Source organism: Rattus norvegicus, chromosome 11, assembly GCF_036323735.1.
Source record: "Rattus norvegicus strain BN/NHsdMcwi chromosome 11, GRCr8, whole genome shotgun sequence".
NCBI classification, from domain to species: Eukaryota; Metazoa; Chordata; class Mammalia; order Rodentia; family Muridae; genus Rattus; species Rattus norvegicus.
Genome location: NC_086029.1, coordinates 29,546,171 through 29,550,768, shown reverse-complemented (window position 1 = coordinate 29,550,768; position 4,598 = coordinate 29,546,171). Strand labels below are relative to the sequence as shown.

The window sequence follows — 4,598 nt, the reverse complement described above, 5'->3', positions numbered from 1 at the left end:
CATATTCTTTAAAAGCTTGATGATTATATATTTTCAGGAGAAAGAATGAAGTTCTATAAATTTGTCATCTTCCCCACTAATTTCAGTAAGAGATGCCTATGAGGACATATGAGCTGTGGACTTGAATCACTGAAAGTCTTCGATGGAATTAGAATTATTAAGTAGAGGCAATACCTGGACTTGTGATGTTCTTCACGAAAGGGGAAGACTGGGGGGGGGAAATTGGAGACAGAGTTGACGTACAGATGCTAAAAGATTCATCAAAAGTTTTAAAATAGGTAGACACACTTTTCATTGACACACTCTGGGGAAGAGTGATCTCTAAGTTAAAGTGAAGAGAGGGTAAGGGAGGGATAAAAATGCAGCAGCAATACACATCAAATAGGACACTGGACTCCGTAAGATAACAAAGACCAACGAATGTTACTGAGACTTCTAACATGTTGGCATGCATTCCTTAGGGTAAAAGGTGGAAGACTGTATATACAGCCATGCTTTGCACTTGTCTTTCTATACAGCGGCTGGCTTTATTAGAGCATTCCATGTATTATATCCAGAGCTCCATACCACACTACCACTCAGAAACTCAGGTTTATAAGGGACACCTCTCAGAAGTCCTTCAACAGAGGAATAGATACAGAAAATGTGGTACACGTACACAATGGAGTACTACTCAGCTGTTAAAAACAATGACTACATGAAATTCTTAGGCAAATCAATGGAAATAGAAGATATCATCCTGAGTGAGGTAACCCAGTCACAAAAGAACACACGGGGTATGTACTCACTAATAGGTGGAAATTTGCCCAAAAGCTGAGAATACCCAAGGTACAATTCACAGACCATATGAAGCTCAAGAAGAAGGAAGACTAAGCTGTGGATGCTTCAGTCCTTCTTAGAAGGCAGAACAAACTATTTACATTACAGGAGGAAATACAAGGACAAAGAGTAAAGCAGGGACTGAAGAAAAGGCATCCAGAGAAGGCCCCATCTAGGGATCCATCCCATATGCAGCCACCAAACCCAGTCACTATTGCTGATGCCAAGAAGTGCATACTGACAGGAGCCTGATATGGGTGTCTCCTGAGAGGCTCTGCCAGAGCCCTACTGATACAGATGAGGACACTTGCAGCTAACCTTTGGACTGAGCATGGGGACCCCCAATGGAGGAGTTAGATTCCACCAGAGAACTACTAAAGCTGATAGATAACTTCAGCAAAGTGGCTGGGTATAAAATTAACTCAAATAAATCAGTAGCCTTCCTCTACACAAACGAGAAACAAGCCGAGAAAGAAATTAGGGAAACAACACCCTTCATAATAGACCCAAATAATATAAAGTACCTCGGTGTGACTTTAACCAAGCAAGTAAAAGATTTGTACAATAAGAACTTCAAGACTCTGAAGAAAGAAATTGAAGAAGTCCTCAGAAGATGGAAAGATCTCCCATGCTCATGGATTGGCAGGATTAATATAGTAAAAATGGCCATTTTACCAAAAGCGATCTACAGATTCAATGCAATCCCCATCAAAATACCAATCCAATTCTTCAAAGAGTTAGACAGAACAATTTGCAAATTCATCTGGAATAACAAAAAACCCAGGATAGCTAAAATTATCCTCAACAATAAAAGGACTTCAGGGGGAATCACTATCCCTGAACTCAAGCAGTATTACAGAGCAATAGTGATAAAAACTGCATGGTATTGGTACAGAGACAGACAGATAGACCAATGGAACAGAATTGAAGATCCAGAAATGAACCCACACACCTATGGGCACTTGATTTTTGACAAAGGAGGCAAAACCATCAAATGGAAAAAAGATAATATTTTCAGCAAATGGTGCTGGTTCAACTGGAGGTCAACATGTAGAAGAATGCAGATTGATCCATGCTTATCACCCTGTACAAAGCTTAGGTCCAAGTGGATCAAGGACCTCCACATCAAACCAGATACACTCAAACTAATAGAAGAAAAACTAGGGAAGCATCTGGAACACATGGGCACTGGAAAAAATTTCCTGAACAAAACACCAATGGCTTATGCTCGAAGATCAAGAATCAACAAATGGGATCTCATAAAACTGCAAAGCTTCTGTAAGGCAAAGGACACTGTGGTTAGGACAAAATGGCAACCAACAGATTGGGAAAAGATCTTTACCAATCCTACAACAGATAGAGGCCTTATATCCAAAATATACAAAGAACTCAAGAAGTTAGACCACAGGGAGACAAATATCCCTATTAAAAATGGGGTTCAGAGCTAAACAAAGAATTCACAGCTGAGGAATGCCTAATGGCTGAGAAACACCTAAAGAAATGTTCAACATCTTTAGTCATAAGGGAAATGCAAATCAAAACAACCTTGAGATTTCACCTCACACCAGTGAGAATGGCTAAAATCAAAAACTCAGGTGACAGCAGATGCTGGCGAGGATGTGGAGAAAGAGGAACACTCCTCCATTGTTGGTGGGATTGCAGACTGGTACAACCATTCTGGAAATCAGTCTGGAGGTTCCTCAGAAAATTGGACATTGAACTGCCTGAGGATCCAGCTATACCTCTCTTGGGCATATACCCAAAAGATGCCCCAACATATAAAAAAGTCACGTGCTCCACTATGTTCATCGCAGCCTTATTTATAATAGCCAGAAGCTGGAAAGAACCCAGATGCCCTTCAACAGAGGAATGGATACAGAAAATGTGGTACATCTACACAATGGAATATTACTCAGCTATCAAAAACAACGAGTTTATGAAATTCGTAGGCAAATGGTTGGAACTGGAAAATATCATCCTGAGTGAGGTAAACCAATCACAGAAAAACACACATGGTATGCACTCATTGATAAGTGGCTATTAGCCCAAATGCTTGAATTACCCTAGATGCCTAGAACAAATGAAACTCAAGACAGATGATCAAAATGTGAATGCTTCACTCCTTCTTTAAAAGGGGAACAAGAATACCCTTGGCAGGGAATAGAGAGGCAAAGATTAAAACAGAGACAGAAGGAACACCCATTCAGAGCCTGCCCCACATGTGGCCCATGCATATACAGCCATCCAATTAGACAAGATGGATGAAGCAAAGAAGTGCAGGCAGACAGGAGCCGGATGTAGATCTCTCCCGAGAGACACAGCCAGAATACAGCAAACACAGAGGCGTATGCCAGCAGCAAACAACTGAATTGAGAATAGGACCCCCGTTGAAGGAATCAGAGAAAGAACTGGAAGAGCTTGAAGGGGCTCGAGACCCCATATGTACAACAATGCCAAGCAACCAGAGCTTCCAGGGACTAAGCCACTACCTAAAGACTATACATGGACTGACCCTGGACTCTGACCTCATAGGTAGCAATGAATAGCCTAGTAAGAGCACCAGTGGAAGGGGAAGCCCTGGGTCCTGCTAATACTGAACCCCCAGTGAACCAGATTGTTGGGGGGAGGGCGACAAGGGAGGTAGGATTGGGAGGGGAACACCCATAACGAAGGGGAGGGGGGAGGGGGATGTTTGCCCGGAAACCGGGAAAGGGGATAACACTCGAAATGTATATAAGAAATACTCAAGTTAGTTAAAAAAAAAAAAGAAAAGAAAAAGGATTGAAGGAGCTGAAGGGGTTTGCAACCCCATTGAAAGAACATCAATATCAACCAAGCAGCTCCCAATCCACCCAGAGCTCTCAGGAACTAAAACACCAACCAATGAGTAGACATGGAGGGACCTATGACTCCAGAACATATGTAACAGAGGATGGCATTGTTTGGCATCAATGGAATAAGAAGCCCTTGGTCTTGTGAAGGCTCCTTTCCCCAGTGTAGGGGACTGCCAGTAGGCGGGAGTGGGTGGGTGGGAGGGGGAGCATCCTAATAGAAGCATGGGGAGTGGGGACTAGGGATATGGAAAGGGAGAGGAGGGGAAAGAGGATAATATTTGAAATGTAAATACATAAAATATCCAATAAAAATAAAATTAACATTAAAATGCCCTGTTGTTTAAGAATCAGAAACAAAAATGGCCCTTTATTTTATTAAAAAAGAAAGAAAGAAAGAAAGAAAGAAAGGGAGGAAGAAAGGGAGGAAGGAAGGAAGGAGAAGGAAAAGAAAAAGAAAAAGAGAGAGAGAAAGAGAAAAAGAAAAAGAAAGAAAAAGAAGAAGAAAAACTAGGAGCAGGCTGGCTGACTTCCTTATTTAACTTATCAAAGCCAATGCTGGCCAGCTCCCCCCAGCTTGGGCAGCACCACTCCCTACCTGTGGCTCCTCCCAGCATGACTCACCCCGCCCCAACCTGGGGACTGGGCTGTCCCTTTCCCTAGCCTGATTCCTATATAACTCTACCACCTTGCCTTGCCAGTCTCTTGGTCTCCTGCACCAGGCCACCTTGCTTGGTCTGCAACTCCTCTCTTCCTCTCCCTCCCCCTCACTCCTCTCACGGTTCAGGTTAGTTTTCTGGCCATATTCAGCCTGGATTCCTTCCTTCCTTCTTTCTCACATACATATATAAAACAACACCAACAACAACAAAATCTCCATACTGTATGGGGTAGTCATGTCTTCCACATTTTATTTTATTTTATTATTTTATTTTATTTTATTTTCAT

At 42.2% G+C, this 4,598-nt stretch overlaps 1 long non-coding RNA gene across 16 annotated transcripts in view; it reads right to left on the bottom strand.

Moving 5' to 3' along the window:
* Positions 1-4,598, bottom strand: part of LOC103693508 (uncharacterized) — a 490,050-nt gene that overhangs the window by 235,071 nt on the left and 250,381 nt on the right. The window lies entirely within an intron of this gene.